This window comes from Sapajus apella, unplaced genomic scaffold (genome assembly GCF_009761245.1).
Source record: "Sapajus apella isolate SASKATOON/1434 unplaced genomic scaffold, GSC_monkey_1.0 scaffold12, whole genome shotgun sequence".
NCBI lineage: Eukaryota > Metazoa > Chordata > Mammalia > Primates > Cebidae > Sapajus > Sapajus apella.
In genome coordinates, this window is record NW_022436952.1 from 1,352,955 (window position 1) to 1,371,960 (window position 19,006).

At 47.8% G+C, this 19,006-nt stretch overlaps 1 long non-coding RNA gene, 1 other non-coding gene and 1 pseudogene across 2 annotated transcripts; 2 read left to right on the top strand and 1 right to left on the bottom strand.

Moving 5' to 3' along the window:
• The first annotated feature begins 1,298 nt into the window (after positions 1–1,298).
• LOC116552744 lies at positions 1,299–17,619 on the top strand. The gene is made up of 4 exons (XR_004269510.1): positions 1,299–1,673; positions 2,222–2,306; positions 4,684–4,695; positions 17,609–17,619. It is a non-coding gene; the product is annotated as an uncharacterized LOC116552744 (long non-coding RNA).
• LOC116553545 lies at positions 10,069–10,175 on the top strand. The gene has a single exon (XR_004269792.1). It is a non-coding gene; the product is annotated as a U6 spliceosomal RNA (small nuclear RNA).
• Positions 15,468–16,028, bottom strand: LOC116552743 (annotated as a pseudogene).
• Positions 17,620–19,006: the final 1,387 nt, after the last annotated feature.

Sequence of the window (19,006 nt, forward strand, 5' to 3'; positions counted from 1 at the left end):
TATTAGGGACTGCCATCTTGCTGGTGTTTCCTTAACTGTATTAGAGTCTCCGGTCTGCCTCTGGTTTGGGAGATCAACCCCCTTCCTGGTATTGGCTTCACATCACTTAGGGCCACAAAGTAATCATTTTTGAATGCAGTGATTAATTCATTTAATGACCTTAAAGTTACAGCCCTTGGTGGTGGAGTCATTGTTGTTGTTTTTGAGACAGAGTCTTGCTCTGTTGCCAGGCACCAGGCTGCAGTGCAGTGGTGCAATCTCGGCTCACTGCAATCTCTGCCTCCTGGGTTCAAGCCATTCTCCTGCCTCAGTCTCCCGAGTATCTGGGACTACAGGTGCGTGTAACCACGCCCAGCTAATTTTTGTATTTTTTAGTAGAGATGGAGTTTCACCATGTTGGCTGGGATGGTCTCAATCTCTTGTTCTTGTGATCCACCCACCTCAACCTCCCAAAGTACTGGGATTACAGGTGTGAGCCACCGTGCCCAGCCTGTTTTTTTTTTTTTTTTTTTTTAATTTTCTCTCTTTTTTTTTTTTGAGACAGGGTCTCTCCGTGTCACCCAGGCTGGAGTGCAGTGGCATAATCAAAGCTCACTGCAGCCTCAGCCTCCTGGGCCCACATGATCCTCCCACCTCAGCCTCCTGAGTATCTAGGACCACAGGCACATGCCATCATGCCAGGCTAATTTTTGTATCTTTTGTAGAGATAGGATTTTGCCATGTTGCCCAGGCTGGTCTTGAACTCCTGAGCTCAAGCCATCTGCCAGCCTTGGTTCTCAAAGCTCTGGGATTACAGGTGTGAACCACCATGCTTGGCCAAGTGTTTTAACTCATAAGTTTAAGCAATAGAATGAATGTACAGTCATACTGTACAACAATATGATGAATATATGGTTCTAAATAAGCATACCAGCCAATTGGTTACTGAAGACTTAAAAGAGTTTGAAACTTTCAGTTAATTTTGAAAAAGGGCTTCTGTGTCTTGAGCTTTCTTGTATATATTGTATATGTACAAAAGGAAGCTCAAGATACATTATGTGTGTGTATGTGTGCATACTACATATCAGCCTGTAAATAGTAGAGTGACCAAAACCCTCACACTTGGGTTACGGAGGACTGTGAAAGGAATCAGGGAATGAATTGGGTAATGAATTCATGTATTTTTTAAAATAGGGCTATTTAATCATGCTTCATATCACTATTATTTATTATTTATTTATTTGTTTATTTTTCTAGAGACAGGGTCTCACCATGCTGCCCAGACTGGTCTCAGATTCCTGGCTTCAACTGATCCTCCCGCCTCAGCTTTGCAAAGTGTTGGATTATAGGCAGGAGCCACTGCCCCCAAATTCACTCATTTTTGAGAATAAGAGCTAGAAGGAATAATGCGTTTAAAAACTTGCCTGAATTTTCCTTCATGAAGTCTATATTGACATGTAAGGGGTAGCTCAGGACAGAGAAAAGAAACTCAGACCTAATGAATCTGTGGCAAAGGTTAACAACATTCCATGCTGGAAATGATTAAAACATCCTCCAGGAGGTATGACCTGGAGTCTCCTCCCCACCCCACCAAGGGCTCCCACCCAGCTCATGCTGACTCCAATTGCCCTTGACCGAATGGTTTCTGCTGGTCCAAGCAACATTCTCCTGCCACATCTAACCTCGGAGAGCAGGTAATGTGGTGGGTGCAAAGAAAGCCCATGTGTGGCAGTATTGGGGCGTGGGGTGTATGCAATTTGCACTGTCAGGACAGCTGAGCCACAGGTAGGGAGCCTCTCTCTACCCAGATAAGCCTCTATTGTGGAGTGACTATTGCAGTGACCTCTGGGATTAGTTTCTATGGTCTGAGGTGAGGCAAGGTGAGTCTAAAAAAATATCCAAAGGCCACCGTCTGGGTCATGGCAGGGCAGCTAGGAGCCAGGGTCTCTTAGGAAGGGTTCTATCACGCGCACAGCATATGGGGAGCCAATGGAGGGCCCTATTTTCTGAGGAGCCTCAGGGAGAATGCCCCTGTGGATAAGGAGTTCATAAATGACAGAGCTGGCATCCCACTCTGGGCATCCAGGGGCAGTGGGAGTCTTCCTTGCAGGTGCCTGCCAGGCAGGGGGACCCTCTGGGTCAGAGCAACTTCACAGTCATGAGATGATGAGCAAGTCCTCACCAGTCTACCTTCCAGCCCTTTTCTGCTTCCTCCAGCATGTTTTTATCTGTGGGAAAATAGGTGAGGCCCCAAAGGACCTGAGCTTGTTAGAAAGCTGACTGCATCGAGATGCTGTGGTTTCTCAAAGGTCCTGTGGCTCTAGGAGGTGAGTGGCTAGAAGTTTTGCTGAGAATCCACTCATTGATCTGTTTATTTATTTGAGATGAGGCCTCACTCTGTTGCCCAGGCTGGAGTGCAGTGGCACCATCACAGCTCACTGCAGCCTCAATCCCCCAGGCTTAGGTGATCCTCTTGCCTCAGCCTCTGGGTAGCTGGGACTACAGGCACATACCACCAAACCCAGCTAATTTTTTATTTTTTGTGGAGATGGAGGTCTCACTATGTTGCCCAAACTGGTCTTGAACTCCGGGCCTCAGATGATACTCCTGCCTTGGCCTCCCAAAATGCTGGGATTACAGGTATGAGCAACAGTGCCCTGCAGAATCCTCTTATATAAAGACCTATCTTCAGAGAGGGCTTCCTGCCATCTCCCTCTAACTCTTGTTATTTTTCCTTTTCAAGATTGCTCTAGTTTAATTCAACCAATGCTTCCTGAGCAAAGCACCTGGCTCTCTGAGGAATTAAAAGTTAAATCCCAGGCCAGGCATGGTGGCTCATACCTGTAAACCTAGCACTTTGGGAAGCTGCAGTGGGCAGATCACCTGAAGTCAAGAGTTCAAGACCAGCCTGGCCAACAAGGCAGAACCTCGTTTTACTAAAAATATGAAAATTAGCTGGGTGTGGTGGTAGCCACCTGTAGTCCCAGCTACTCAGGAGGCAGAGAATCACTTAAACCCGGGAGGCAGAGGTTGCAGTGAGTAGAGATCGCGCCACTGCGCTCCAACCTCGGTGACAGAGAAAGACTCTGTCTCAAAAAAAAAAAAGTTAAATCCCAGCTGTCCTCCAGGACCTTGGCAGCCTAGTGGGACAAGGTGGCCTGATATTTACAAAACTATGTAAACTGGAGGATTCTTATGTGGGTGACAAGGTACAAGTTCGCTGAAAAATCAGTCATAAGGCAGATTGATTAATAGGAGAAAAGGCATACAAATGTATTTAACATGTGTACATGGGAGGCTTCAGAATGAAGATCCAACTTCCCAATGAGGTATGGAAGCTTATCTACCATCTTGAGGCTACAGAAAGAACAGGGGGTTGGATTCTTACAAAAACAGGTTATGGGAGTGGGGGAGAAAAATAATTATATCAAAGGGCAGAGGGAGAATGATTGAATCCAGGAACAGAAGTTAACTTGTAAATAGTTCTCCCTGGATTTTAAATGATCCTCAGAGACTGTCATTATCTTGAAAAAGGGTCTGTTGAGACCCGTTTTATGGTTAGATTTTTGGTCTTCTTTCCTGAACTGGATAATGGGATAAAGGAAGAAGAAGAAAAGTTGTTTTCGTGTGTCAGTCCTTTTTTTTTTGAGATGGAGTTTAGAGTTTTGCTGTTGTTGCCCAGGCTGGAGTGCAGTGGCACGATTTTGGCTCACTGCAACCTCTGCCTCCTGGGTTCAAGCAATTCTCCTGCCTCAGCCTCCCCAGTAGCTGGGATTATAGATGCATGCCACCACGTCCGGCTAATTTTTTTATTTTTAGTAGAGATGGGGGTCTCACCATGTTGGCCAGACTGGTCTTGAACTTCTGACTTCAGGTGATCCACCTGCTTCGGCCTCCCAAAGTGCTGGGATTATAGGGCGTGAGCCACCATGCCCAGCCAGTCCTATTTTTTTTTTTTTTTTTGAGGCAGAGTCTCACTCTGTCACCAGGCGCCAGGCTGGAGTGCAGTGGTGCGATCTTGGCTCACTGCAACCTCCACCTCCTGGGTTCAAGCAATTCTCCTGCCTCAGTCTCCTGAGTAGCTGGGACTACAGGCACATACCACCATGCCCGGCTAATTTTTGTATTTTAGTGGAGACGGGGTTTCACTATGTTGTCCAGGATGGTCTTGATCTCTTGGCCTCGTGATCTGCCCGCCTCAGCCTCCCAAAGTGCTGGCATTACAGGTGTGAGCCACCACGCCCGGCTAGTCCTATCTTTATAGGTCAAAGATAGGGAAAAAATCTCTTCCAGTCTCCCAAGGGTTAGAAAGAAAACCTCCCAAGGGTCTTTTATTTAATATCGTCATGGCTTACAATCATGCCATTGCATTCCAGATGATTCACACCTGTAAACACAGCACTTTGGGAGGCTAAGGTGTGCAGAACACTTGAGCTTAGGAGTTTGAGACCAGCCTGGCCAACATGGTGAAACCCCGTCTCTATAAAAATTATAAAAATTAGCCCGGTGTGATGGCAGGAGCCTATAATCCCAGCTACTCAGGAGGCTGAGGTGGGAGGATCACTTGAACCGGGAGGTACACTGAGCCGTGATAGGGCCACTGTACTCCTGCCAGAGCAACAGAGCAAGGTCCTGTCACAAACAAAGTACTTATTGTACTGGGGAGCCATAGTTTGGGGTGAAATATTTCGATTTCCTTTGTAGAACTATCAGTAAGTTCCCTATTATTTTATCCTCAGTGGAGAAGATGGTTAATCCCCTCTGGGAAAATGGCCAGCCGAGTTGGGGAAGGAATGAGGATGGAAAATCATTCTGGCTCGTCTTCGGTAGGTGCCCAAGCAAGCCACTCCTCAGGCATTTTCCCCACAACCAGAAATCAGAGGCTTTGGATCTGGAGAACATGAAGGAAAGGTGCCAGGGAGTACAGTCTGGTTGGCTGATAAATAAAGGCAGCTGGATCCAGGGCCCTGGCACCTTCTCCCAGGCCAAGGTTGACTCATTCACTCAAACAAGTTTATTTGCAGACGAGAACGCAAAGAGGAAAAAGGAGCTGTAACTTACCACACACCTCATCCAAAAATTACATTTACTCCCAAAAAGAAAGTCTGATTTTACCTGAAGCCGAATCTTCTATTCTGGGGGGGGGCCTCTGGGTTCTGTTGAGAAAGGAGCCACCTTTCCTTTACTCAGTTATCATCCTACAATGGTTCTTTTTTTTTTGAGACAGGGTCTCATGCTGTTGCCCAGGCTGGAGTGCAATGGTCCCATAATAGCTCACTGCAGCCTCAACCTCCTGGGTCTCAAGTGATCCTCGCAGCTCAGCCTCTCCAGTAGCTGAGACTACAGGCCCACGTCACCATGCCTGGCTAATTTTTTGTAGAAACAGGGTTTCACTTTGTTGCCCAGGCTTGTCTGTAACTCCTGGGCTGAAGCGTCCTCTTGTGTCAGCCGCCCAAAGTGTTGGGATTATAGGCGTCAGCCCTTGCGCCTGGCCTAGAATCGATGTTGTCTACATACTATAGATGGTATTCAAAACCTAGCTCCAGCTGGGTGCGGTGGCGCTTGCCTGTAGTCCCAGCTACTCGGGAGGCTGAGGCTGGAGGATCTCTTGAGTCCAGGAGTTCTGGGCTGTAGTGCGCTATGCCGATCGGGTGTCTGCACTAAGTTCAGCATCAATATGGTGACCTCCTGGGAGCGGGGACCACCAGGTTGCCTAAGGAGGGGTGAATCGGCCCAGGTCAGAAACAGAGCAGGTCAAAACTCCCGTGCTGATCAGTAGTGGGATCATGCCTGTGAATAGCCACTGCACTCCAGACATAGCGAGACCCTGTCTCTTTGAAATAAACTATAAACCCCTCCCCCGCCAAAAAAAAACCTAGCTCTAGTCCACAGCTTAATCCAAGCAGCAGGGTAGATTTCTCTGAAGGGTTATAGCCCAAACTGCAAAATGTACAGTTTTACTATTTTTAATTACTTTTCTTTTGTATGCTTTTTTTTCACCTACCAAGTGATCAGCGGAGGAAGTGTTTCACGGTGGACTTGGGAAACTGGCCAGATCAACACTCACCTTCTAAGTGAGTGACCCAGTTTATGTTTTAGAAAAACATATTGAGAAAAACAGGTGGAGGGAGAGGTGGGTTAATTATTGTTTGCCAGTGCAAAGGGCTAGCTTCTCTCTGGCACAGTGAGAAAGTTCAGCTTCAGGACCTTGAACTGTACCTCTGCTGACCAGGTAGGGGAAGCATGCAGCATGTCTCAGGATGGCTGCACATTTTGTCCACAGAAGAAAACCTGAAGGCATTTGCTGCATTGTAAACAGTTCAGAACAACCCACTCGATACCTTCTCCCTGCCATCATCCCAGGGCCTGCCTTCTTCCAAAGTCACATGAGTCACCAGAACCTTTACGGGAAGCACAGCCTGCCCTTCCTCTCCTCCTCCCTCTTCCTTAGCCCCCTTTCCCAAAAGAAGCTGTTGTTCCCTCCAGGAAGTAACCTGTTTCCACAAACATTCAACCAGTTCCCTCACAAACAGATGGTAGACTCTTCTCCTGTTCATTTTTTTTTTTTTTTTTTTTTTTTTTGAGACAGAGTCTTGCTCTGTTACCCAGGCTCCAGTGCAGTGGTACGATCTCAGCTCACTGGAACCTCCGCCTTCCAGGCTCCAGCAATTGTCCTGCCTCAGCCTGTAATTGAAGAGCCTGTAACTGAAATTACAGGCTCACACCACCATACCCGGATAATTTTTCGTATTTTTAGCAGAGACTGGGGTTTCACCATGTTGGCCAGGCTGGTCTCAAACTCCTGACCTCAAGTGATCCACCCGCCTCAACCTCCCAAAGTGCTGAGATTACAGGCGTGAGCCACCACGCCCAACCTCTTCTCCCATTCTTTTTTTTTTTTTTGAGATGGAGTCTCGCACTGTCACCCAGGCTCTAGTGCAGTGGCATGATTTTGGCTCACTGCAATCTCCGCCTCCTGGGTTCAAGCAATTCTCATTTCTCAGCCTCCAGAGTAGCTGGTACTGCAGGCATGCGCCACCACACCCAGCTAATTTTTTTATATTTTTAGTAGAGACGGGGTTTCACCACGTTGGCTAGGATGGTCTCCATCTCCTGACCTCGTGATCTGCCCGCCTCAGCCTCCCAAAGTGTTGGGATTACAGGCGTGAGCCATGGTGCCCGGCCTCTTCTCCCATTCTTAATCAACGCTTTGCAGTGCCAAACCACCTTTGCAGTTAGAAAACATTTTTGTTGGCCAGGTGCAGTGGCTTATGCTTGTAATCCCAGCACTTTGGGAGGGGGACGGATCACAAGGTCAGGCAAATTGAGACTAGCCTGACCAACATAGTGAAACTCCATCTCCACTAAAAATAAAAACAAGAATTAGCAGGGTGTGATGGCACACACCTGTAATCCCAGCTACTCAAGAGGCCGAGACAGGAGAATCGCTTGAACCTGGGAGGCGGAGGTTGCAGTGAGCCAAGATTGCGCCACTGCACTCTAGCCTGGGCGACAGAGTGAGACTCCATCTTAAAAAAAAAAAAAGAAAGCATTTTTGCTGTCAAATTTCATCCTTTCTGCCAGGAGTTAAACTTCATTGATGGCGCACTACAGAGGCAGAGGCAAGGGAAGGAAGCCTGCAAAAGTGTGGTCAGGACTATTTTTAAAAGGCTGACTTTCCCCTTGGTCCTGGTCTGTATCCCAGAGGGAAAGAAGGGCTATTTGAGGAGAGAAGGGAAGTGTGACTTGACCTAAGCCCAAACTGTTGTCCCTCCTTGCTTCAATCCAAGGATTCTTTGGAAGCATTGAGACGGACTAAAGCATTGAGAAGGAGGGAAGAAAAACCGGGTCATCAATTGCACAGCCCTTTCTCAGGCTGGATGTAGATGGGAGAGAGGTTGGGACTGGTGGATAGGAGGTGGGCAAGGGGCAGAAGGTGCTTCTTCCTTTTCCTTAGAAGACAAGCAGAAACACTCTCAGGCTGGGCGCAGTGGCTCCCACCAGTAATCCCAGCGCTTTGGGAGGCCAAGGCAGATGGAGCACCTGAGGTTGGGAGTTTGAGACCTGCCTGACCAACACGGAGAAACCCCCGTCTCTACTAAAAATACAAAATTAGCCGAGCGTCATGGTGCATGCCTGTAATCCCAGCTACTTGGGAGGTTGAGGCAGGAGAATCACCTGAACCCAGGAGGCGGAGGTTGTGGTGAGCCGAGATTGTGCTATTGTATTCCAGCCTGGGCAACAGAGTGAAACTGTTTCAAAAAAAAAAAAAAAAGAAACACTCTCAAGGATCCTGCAGGCAGGCCAGGAAACCATCCCTCCCTCATGGCCATCACCAGAGTTTTAAAAATAAAGTAAATAAAATTAAAGAGCTGTGCAACCTTGGTCAAGTCACTGGAGCCTCTGGGTTTCGCTTTTGTCAACTGTAAAATAAGACCCTCACCCTCTGTTCAGCTTTGATATTCTGAGTGGTGGCAGTCCTTTGAACGAAGCTCCAGTGAAGGGATGCCTGGCTTTGAATTATCTAACAGAAGTAAAAGATTAATGATTCCCAGAAAAAAAAGATAAATGTGGTCATATTTTAAAAATTAAAATATTTTCTTTTTTTTTTTTTTTGAGACAGGGTCTCTCTCTGTTGCCCAGGCTTGAGTGCAGTGGCAAGATCTTGGCTCACTGCGACCTCCGCCTCCTGGGTTCAAGAAACTCTCCTGCCTCAGCCTCCCGAGTAGTTGGGATTACAGGCACATGCCACCATGACCAGCTAATTTTTTGTATTTTTAGTAGAGATAGGGTGTTACTATTTGCGCAGGCTGGTCTCGAACTCTTGAGCTCAGGTGATCCACCCACCCTGGTCTCCCAAAGTGCTGGGATTACAGGCGTGAGCCACTGTGTCCAGCCTCTTTTTATTTATTTATTTATTTATTTTGAGTCAGGGTCCCCCTCTGTAGCCCAGGCTGAAGTGCAGTCGCGCGATCATGGCCGACTGCAACCTCCTCCTCCCTGGTTCAAGCAATTCTTGTGCCTCAGCCACTCAAGTAGCTGGGATGACAGGTATTTGCCACCATGGCCCGACTAATTTTTGTTTTTTTTTTTAGCAGAGACGGGGTTTCACAATTTTGGCCAGGCTGATCTCAAACTCCCGACCTCAGGTGATCTACTTGCCTCAGCCTCCCAAAGTTCTGGGATTACAGGCGCGAACCTAAAATATTTTCAAAAGTAACTCACTCACATCGTTAAAAACATTGTAGTTTGAAAGAGTATTCTGTGAAGCCCGGGTTCCTCCTACCCCCGATTCCTTCTAAACACCAGGGCAGCTGGAACCCAGCCTGATCTGAGAGGCACCGTGAGTCAGAGAAGCCCCCAGCATTCTCTAGTGAAAGCTCCTGGAACAGAACTTGCTGCAATCCAGACTGGAGTCATCCCTTCTACGCTCTTTCATTCCCTTGTTTTCTTCCCCCTCCCCTCCCCACACCCCACCTCGGCCCTGGCCATGCAGTCCTTCAATCACCTCTTGCTTTGCAAGCTGGGGAAATTCCATCCCACCCGAAACGCCGGTGTTGCACAGTCAGTTATTAGTCCTCCCCTCTTCCCGAGCCAGCTGGGAGAGATAATTAGGAAATTAGTAGTCTTGGCCCCTTGAACCCACACCATACCCACTCTGAGAGTTCTCAGATGAGGACCTTGACTCACAGAAGGGAAGAGGTGAGACCCAGAATTGTCATGAAAACAAACAGTGAGGCTCCTAGGTCCCCGGGCCTGGGGATGGCTATGGAGCTATTCTGGGCTGTGAAAACACAGCAGTGCTCTGCTAGCAAGTAAACAGCCTCCTGTCCCGACAGCATCTGTCTCCCTGACGGTGCCTGATCTCCAGCCAGCAGGCCAGAGAGACAGGGAGGGGGCAGGGAGAGTCTAGCGTGCCTCCCTCCCTTAGGGTGGAAGGGAACAGCAGTGTTTGTTTTATTTTTAACATTTCGTTCACTCTAGTGGGTGGAAAGACAGGCCAGCACCAGGGTCATGTAAGCCCAGGGGATCTCTCCAGCCTTGCATCCCAGAGAGCAAAATGCCTGTTGCTCCTTCCTGGGGACTGCAGTGATCGCTTTGGCAGCACAGAGACTAAAACTGCAGCAGCACAGGGAGGATGAGCATGGGCCCTGCACAAGCATGACATGGAAATTCGTGAAGCATTCCAATAAAAATTAAATAAGAAATAATAAAATATAAAAAGTAAAGCTTGGAGGGCCGGGCATGGTGGCTCACACCTGTAATCCCAGCACTTTGGGAGGCCGAGACTGGTGGATCACCTGAGGTCAGGAGTTCGAGACCAGCCTGGCCAACATGATAAAACCTCGTCTCTACTAAAAATACAAAAAATTAGCCAGGCGTGGTGGCAAGCACCTGTAATCCCAGCTACTCGGGAGGGTGAGGCAGGAGAATCACTTGAACCTGGGAAGCGGAGACTGCAGTGAGCAGAGATCGCGCCACTGCACTCCAACCTCAGTGACAGAGCAAGACTCCATCTCAAAAAAAAAAAAAAAAAGTTAAATCCCAGCCCCAGTCCATATGGGTGATCCATGGAGTGATCCCAGGGGAATTCGGCATAACTGCCCACAGAGCCTGGGCCAGATTGCTGACCTACAGAATTGTGAGCAAGGCATTGATTTATTGTTTTAAGCCACTGTGTTTTATGGTGGTTTCCTTTTTCTTTTCTTTTTGTTTTAAGACAGTGTTTTGCTCTGCTGCTCAGGTCAGAGTGCAGTGGTGCAATCCGTCATAGCTCACTGCAGCCCTGAACTCCTGGGCTCAAGGAATCGTCCTGCCTCAGCCTCCCAAGTAGCTAGAACTATGAGTGCTTTCTATCACACCTGGCTAACATACAAAAATTTTTGTTGTTGTTTTTCGAGACAGAGTCTCCCTGTCACCAGGCTGGAGTGCAGAGGCGAAATCTCGACTCTGCAACCTCCAACTCCCTGGTTCAAGCAATTTTCCTGCCTCAGCCTCTGGAGTAGCTGGGATTTACAGGCAGGTGCTACCATGCCCAGCTATTTTTTGTATTTTTTTTTTTAGTAGAGACGTGGTTTCACCATGTTGGGCAAGACGGTCTCTAGCTCTTAACCTTCTGATCCATCCGCCTCAGCCTCCAAAAGTGTTGGGATTACAGGTGTGAGCCACAGCAACCGGCCAAGATTTTTTTTTTTTTTTTTTTTTTTTAGAAACAAGGTCTTGCTATAGTGCCCAGGCTGGTCTTGAACTCCTGGGCTCAAGGGATCCTCCTGCGTCAGCCTCCCAAAGTATGGGCGTTACGGATGTGAGCCACGTGGTTTCCTTACACAGCACTGAAACACCTCATAGATGCTAGTTAATAAAATAGTAAATAATAGCTCACATTCACTGAGCATTTACTATATAAGCCAGGGACTTGTTTTGAAAAATTACATGGATTTACTAATTTAATTTTCATAAAAATCCTGAGGTAGATTTTATTACTGCTCCCCTTTTATAAGCGAGGAAAGTAAAATACAGAGAAGTTAAATAACTCTTTTTTTTTTTTTTTTTGCAGCCCCAGGGCTAGTTTGCAGGCAAGGGGCCCACCACCTGGGGGTTAAATAACTCTTTCAAGGTCGGCAGGGCACAGTGTCTCACATCTGTAATCCCAGCACTTTGGGAGGCCGTGGTGGGCGGATCACCTGAGGTCGGGAGTTTGAGACCAGCCTGGCCAACATGAAGAAACCCCGTCTCTACTAAAAATACAAAATTAACTGGGCATGGTGGTGCATGCCTGTAATCTCAGCTACTCTGGAGGCTGAGGCAGGAGAATCGCTTGAACCCCAGAGGCAGAGGTTGCAGTGAGCTGAGACTGCACCATTGCACTCCAGCCTTAGCTACAAGAGCAAAACTCTATCTCAAAAAAAAAAAAAAGAAACAATTTGTTCAAGGTCACATGTGCTGAATTCAAACCCCAGGAATCTAGTTCCAGAAGCCACACTGTAAACCACTATACCGCATTGCCTCTGCTTACCCAGATTGAGGAAAACATTAATTTATTGATTTGCAGCCTCCAAAACACCCCTCTCCACCCACATGTCAAATTCCATATTTGTGGTCCAATTTCTAGCCTATGCTTCTAATCTTCCCACACCCTGCCCTTTCAGATCTACCTCCAGGCTCTGGGCTACTCCTGGGCTGTTTCAGTGACAGCCCAGTGTGGGGAATTGATTTTTAGATCTGCCAGCTACCACCTGCCCAGAAACCCTCTGGCCCCGTCTCCCCCTCCCTGCTGCCTCTGCTGTGTTGCTGGCCCAGGCAGTCAGGTCTCATCTGGAAAGGAGACGCCGGGGCTCGGTGTGTTGCTGCTGCCCTTTGGCCCTGTGTCCTGGCCCAACCCGTGCAGCCAGGGTAATTTTTCACTTAGGATCTTTGGATGTCCCTAGATCTTCTCTTTTGAAATAGTCCAATGAGAAAATGGATATGTGGTTTTTTTTTTTTTTTGAGACGGAGTCTTGCTCTGTCACCCAGGCTGGAGTGCAATGGCATGATCTCCACTCAACACAACCTGCATTTCCTGGGTTCAAGAGTTTCTCCTGACTCAGGCTTAGAGTAGCTGGGATTACAGGCATGTGCCATTGTGCCCGGCTAATTTTTTTGTTGTTGTATTTTTAGTAGAGATGGGGTTTCGCCATGTTGGCCAGGCTGGTCTCGAACTCCTGACCTCGTGATCCACCCGCCTCGGTCTCCCAAAGTGCTGGGATTACAGGTGTGAGCCATCGCGCCCAACCATGACGTGGCTTTTAAAGAGAAAAAATGACTCCTATGTAACAATGTTTGCTGTTTATTCAAATTTCAAAGATGTATTTACGCCCCCACACATGGGCGAGACACCACGCTGGGCACCAGGCCACCAAAGCCAGGTTCAGTGTGGGGAGTGAAGGGAGGACACACGTGGTCAAGGAGGTAGAGTTCAGTGTGTGAACCTCCGTGGCAGAGTTCTGTCCAAAGTACTGTGGGAGCAGAGAGAACAAAGTAAATAATGCTGTTCAGGGAAAGGTAGAGAGAGTGGTATTCAAGTTGGGTTTTGGAGGATGAATAAGCTGTCACTAGATGAAGAAGGAAGAAGAAGGAGGAAGGAAGCAGTGGAAGGAAGGGAGGGCAGAATCAGAGCACATGGGCAGAGGCTTAGCGGTGGGAGCGGCCTGCTTGGAGGAGGAGGCATGGTCTGGGGTGTCTGGGGTGTGAGCATCAGGATGACTGCAGTGTAGGGACTGAACCCAGGTATGTGATTGACCTAATATTCCCTGCAGTGAGAAGCTTTGAAGATTTATAAGAGGGATGTTGGCCAGGGGAAAACCATAGGAGGGGACCAGGCACGGTGGCTCACACCTATTACTCCCAGCGCTTTGGGAGGCCAAGGTAGGAAGATCCATTAAGCTCAAGGTTCAAGACCAGCCTGGGCAACATAGGGAGACTCTGTCTCTACAAAAATTTTAAAAATTAGCTGGGTATTGTGGTATAAACTTGTAATCCCAGCTACTCAGAAGGCTGAGGCAGGAGGATTGCTTAGGCCTGGGAGGCCATGGCTGTAGTGAGTTGTAATTGCACCACTGCACTCCAGCCTGAGTGACAGAGCAAGACCCTGTCTCAAAAAAAGAGAAAAAAAAAAATTAGCCGGTGGTAGTGGCATGTGCCTATAGTCCCAGCTACTCAGGAGGCTGAGTTGGGAGGATCACTTGAGCTCAAGAAGTTTAGGCTGCATTTTTTAAAGAGGAAAAAATGACTCCTATGTAACAATGTTTGCTGTTTATTCACATTTCAAAGATGTATTTAAGCATCCACACATGGGCGTGACACCACGCTGGGCACCAGGCCACCAAAGCCAGGTTCAGTGTGGGGAATGAGGGGAGGACACACGTGGTCAAGGAAATAGAATTCAGTGTGTGAGCCAAGATCGAGCCGCTGCACTCCAGCCTCGGTGACAGAGCAAGACCTCATCTCAGAAAACAAACAATACAGAAAGCCAGAACTATAGGAGAGGAGGGAAGGAGGGGAGGAATTTGCTTACACAGAGTTTCTGCTCTGAAAGTTGGATGTGAAGTCCCTGGCTAGGCTGGTTGCGTCAGACGAGGCTGGCTGACATCTCCCAGGATACCTCAAGATGGCTTCTTGGTGAATTCACCCCAGTCCAAGGGAGAAGCCTGAATCAGAAACCAGATTCCTCAGCTCAGCTCACCAACGGGAATTGTCTTTCAGGGAAGGTCTATATTTACCAAAATTACACCTGAAGGTCCATCTGTTGATTTACTGTAACTGTCAAAGCCAAAGTAATTCTTCTTAGAATGCCAATGAGTTCATTTACAATAAGATATGTAAGTGATGTGTCCATTTTCTCCCATCGCCATGATGTGGTAGGAAGCTGGCCTGTCGAGTTGGGAATTAGAACCAGCAGTTGGTCACCAGATAGCTTCAATAGGGCTGGGTGCCTCCATCTGCATGGCTAAAGTGCCTTTAGGATGGGACGTGTCCTGGCCCTGGTCAGGTCCTCGGCTCCAGATGTGGTTGTCACTTTCAGGACAGGCTTTGTGATGCTCCCTTTCTGAGGGACATGGGGTCTTCTCACTCTGTCACCAAGGCTGGAGTGCAGTGGCATGATCTCAGCTCACTGCAGCCTCTGCCTCCCAGGCTCAAGTGATCCTCCCACCTCAGTCTCCTTAGTAGCTGGGACCACAGGTGCATGTCACCATCCTGGCTAATTTTTTTTTTTTTTTTTGGTATTTTGTAGAAACAGGGTTTTGCTATGTTGCCCAGGCTGGTCTCCTGGACTCAAGTAATCTGCCCACCTCAGCTTCCCGAAGTGCTGGGATTATAGGCGTGAGACACTGTGCCTGGCCCCTTTCTGTGCCTTCTGATGGACACAGTCTTTATGTCTTAGACTGTTTAGTCGGCCCCCTCTTGGGAGGCTTGGAACTGAACTACTGTCTCCAGAGTTCTCCCAACCTTGGCTATACAGTAGAATCAGAATCACTTAGGGAAAGTTGTTTTTTTTTTTTTTTTTTTTTTAAGATGGAGTTTCGCTCTTGTTGCCCAGGCTAGAGTGCAGTGGTGTGATCTCAGCTCACTGCAACCTCTACCTCCCGGGTTCAAGCGATTCTCCTGCCTCAGCCTCACGAGTAGTGGGATTACAGGCGGGCACCACCACACCCAACTAATTTTGTATTTTTAGTAGAGATGGCGTTTCTCTATGTTGGCCGGGCTGGTCTTGAACTCTCAACCTCAGATGATCCACCTGCCTTGGCCTCTCAAAGGCACGAGCCACCGTACCTGGCCTCACCTGGGGAAATTTAAAAGCCAGTCATGTCTGAATTTTGCCCCCACAGGCTCTGATCTTATTAAGCTGAGGTGCAGTCTGGGTATGTTGAGTTTTACAAGCTTCCCAGGTGATTTCAATGTGCAGTCAAGGTTGAGTGCCTTTGTGAAAAGCAACTGTGCATATTTTTTTTAAGTGTTAGAATTAATGATTTATTGTCACCCAGATGGCAATTGGATTTATAGTCTTTGTATTTTTTGTAAATAAAAAAAAAGACAAGTTTTAAATAGCCAATGCTGGTTATATTTTCAGAAAACATGCTTAGACTAATTCATTAATGGTGGCTTCAAGCTTTTCCTTGTTGGCTCCAGAAAATCCACCCACCTTTTGTCCCTTCTTAAAAAACTGGAATGTTGGCATGCGTTTGACTTCGTACTCTGAAGCGACATCCTGACGGTCAGCGACATCTACTTCAAGGAATACCACGTTGGATACTTTTCAGAGAGGGAATGAAAACAAGGCTCGATCATTTTGCAAGGCCCACACCACCTGGCTGAGAAGTCAACTACTACAAGTTTATTGCCTGCGGTGTCCAGGGCTTCCTAAAAAGCAACCTTGCTGTTGATCTGCTTCACCATCTTGGCTGCTAGGATCTGACCAGCAGCTGTAAGGACTGATGGAAAAGGACCCAAAGCACCAGACCGAGCTTGGAGAAGACTCGCCGCTGGCTCTCCCTTTATGCATGTTTCTGACCTTGCCCTTTGAGTGTTGACTTTGCTCTGAGAGGGTCACTTAACATGGATCACGTGCTAAAGGCTTCTCAAGCATTACCTTGTTTCATTCTTTTTTCTTTTCTCCTTTCTTACAATATTCAGACCAGTCTGATACCTTTTTTAACTCTTCAAACAGGCCTACCAGGCAGTGAAAAAGAGCCATGGCCCAGCAAAGGCAGTGAGGTATAATTCTGCAAAGATCTGGGTTCATTCCCAGCCCTACCTTTTACCAGCCAGGTGATCTGGGCATGCTTCTTAATCTCTCTGAATTGTAGTTTCTGCATCTGTGAAATGGGTGTAATTAACATTTGCCTTTCAAGGTTGTTCTGAGGATTAAGTAAAGCAAAGATGAAAATCATCTGGCTTGGAGTAGTCTGTCTTGTATTGGCTTCTCCTTCTGGTTTTTTTTGTTTAATTTTTCTTTTAAGTGAAAATACAGAAACATGGCTTCTCCTTCTCAATGGGAGAATTGGGAGTGACTGAGAGATCACATTCCTTGGCGGTCTTCAAGAAAGGATAGTTCCCTATCACATTCTGACCCAGAGATATAAAGTTAAGGGGCATAAGGGGCCGGGCGCTGTGGCTCACACCTGTAATCCCAGCACTTTGGGAAGCTGAGGCGGACGGATCACGAGGTCAGGAGAAGGAGGTCATCCTGGCCAACATGGTGAAACCCCATCTCTACTAAAAATACAAAAAATTAGATGGGCATGGTGGCATGTGCCTGTGGTCCCAGCCACTCAGGAGGCTGAGGCAGGAGAACAGCTGGAACCTGGGAAGTGGAGGTTGCAGTGAGCCAAGATCTCGCCACTGCACTCCAGCCTGGGCGACACAGTGAGACTCCATTCCCCCCCTACAAAAAAAGAGGCATAAGGGGCCAGGCACTGTGGCTCATGCCTGTAATCCTAGCACTTTGGGAGGCCGAGGCAGATGGGATGCCTGAGCTCAGGAGTTAGAGACCAGCCTGGGCAACATGGCGAAACCCCATCTCTACTAAAACTACAAAAATTATCTGGGCATGGTGGTGCATGCCTGTAGTCCCAGCAACTTGGGAGGCTGAGGCTTGAGAATCGCTTAAGCTCGGGAAGCAGAGGTTGTAGTGAGCTGAGATCATGGTATTGCACTTCAGCCTGGGCAACAGAGCAAGACTCTGTCTCAAAAAAAAAAAAAAAAAAAAAAAAAAAGGTAGAAGAGACACGCAGCAGGGAGGTGTTTGAGACCCGGTCCCTAGTGAGAGTGCTACACTCTCTTTCCCTTCATATGACGAGGTCTCTGTGGCAGCTACAGGGATGATGGGACCAGATAGTCTGGATGAAGAACAGCAGCCTCTGGGAGGAAAGGAGGGGCAGATGAAGGGCCAGGGGCCAGCTCCCACTTCCAAGAACCATCAGAGAGGTTTTCTTGTTCCAGCAGCATCTCCCCTGGGCCAAGCCAGTCAGTGGGCCGTGTCTGTCTGTCTGGGACCCACTAACCCCCCTGCCAGCACGTAGCACAGTACCTAGTAGACAATTTTTTTTTTTTTTTTTTTTTTTTGAGACGGAGTTTCAATCTTGTTGCCCAGGTTGGAATACAATGGTGCAATCTCAGCTCACTGCAATCTCTACCTCCTGGGTTGAAGTGATTCTCTTGCCTCAGCCTCCCGAGTAGCTGAGATTATAGGTGCCCGCCACCATGCCCAGCTAATTTTTTGTATTTTTAGTAGATACGGTTTCATCATGTTGGCCAGGCTGGTCTCGAACTCCTGACTTCAGGTGATCTATCCACCTCAGTCTCCCAAAGTGCTGGGATTACAGGGGTGAGCCATTGCACCGGGCCCCTAGAGGACAAATTCTACCACTGATATCAAAGAAAATTGAATTGCAGCCTCAGCACTGCTGCAGGCAGCCCCGAGTGTTTCCTCTTGATCCTTCAGAGTGCATCTGCCCCAGATCCTCCTACCTCAAGCTTCCCAAGTAGCTGAAACTACAGGCATGTGCCACCATGCTCGGCTAATTTTTTATTTTTATTTTTTGAGATGGAGTCTCTCTCTGTTGCCCAGGCTGGAGTACAGTGGCTCAATCTTGGCTCACTACAAACTCTGCCCCCTGGGTTCAAGCGATTCTTCTGCCTCAGCCTCCTGAGTAGCTAGGACTACCGGCACATGGCACCACACCCGGCTAATTTTTTGTATTTTTAGTAGAGATGGGGTTTCACTGTGTTAGCCAGCATGATTCAATCTCATGACCTCATGATCTGCCTGCCTTGGCCTCCCAAAGTGCTGGGATTACAGGCGTGAGCCACTGTGCCCGGCCAGCTCAGCTAATTTTATACATTTTTTGTAGAGACAGAATCTTGCTCTATTGCTCAGGCTGGTCTCGAACTCTTGGCCTCAAGCAATCCTTCTGCCCCAGCCTCCCAAAGTGCTGGGATTACAGGCATGAGTCACCCTACCTGACCAGGACCCCAGTGTCTTCAAATAGTTCCTTTGATACATAGCAGGTAGGCTGTGGATGGACCTTCCAGTGTCAGAGAAATCTACCAAGGCCTAAAAAGCTTTTGAGTGATTTAAATACATTATCATTTTCCAGATAAAGAAATGGGTTCAGACGGGGTGCTTACTCACGACCACAGAAGCCCTAAAGATGAACCCAGATGACCCCCTGAGTCCCTTTTAGCTCTGAGCATGTGAGTTGGCCATGTAAAGGCCATTGTCCAAAGCCAAGATCCATTTGGGTCATTCTTCCTCTGGATAGCAAATTGGAACCAACCCAATGCCCAATGGGGAATGATTTATTTACCATCAACTTGATAGAGTACCTCTTATCCTTTAAAAAGCATCCATTTGGCCGGAAGCAGTGGGTCACGCCTATAATCCTAGCAATTGGAGAGGCCAAGGCAGGTGGATCACCTGAGGTCAGGAGTTTGAGACCAGCCTGGCCAACATGGTAAAACCCCGTCTCTACTAAAAATACAAAAATTA